We start from the raw sequence: 234 nt of genomic DNA, 5'->3' as shown, positions 1-234 counted from the left end.
GTATCAGCCTCTCAAACCAGGTCTAGAGATTTTAGCAACAGCTTGGCACACTGGCTCTATGGCCCCCTGTGCCCCAAGAGCCCAGACATGGGCTGAAGGAATGTTATAGTGTGTTATCTGAGTAACTGGTCCTTTCCTCCAGGCAGGGCTCCATTCATTTCCTGCACTGAGCACCACTCCACTGAGGGCATCAAGGAAAGATCAACCTTTTGTAATCCACTTTCCAGTCCTACC

The sequence above is a fragment of the Neopelma chrysocephalum genome, unplaced genomic scaffold, assembly GCF_003984885.1.
Source record: "Neopelma chrysocephalum unplaced genomic scaffold, ASM398488v2 Primary Assembly neopelma1_97301, whole genome shotgun sequence".
NCBI classification, from domain to species: domain Eukaryota; kingdom Metazoa; phylum Chordata; class Aves; order Passeriformes; family Pipridae; genus Neopelma; species Neopelma chrysocephalum.
Note: the sequence above shows the minus strand (reverse complement) of the source record.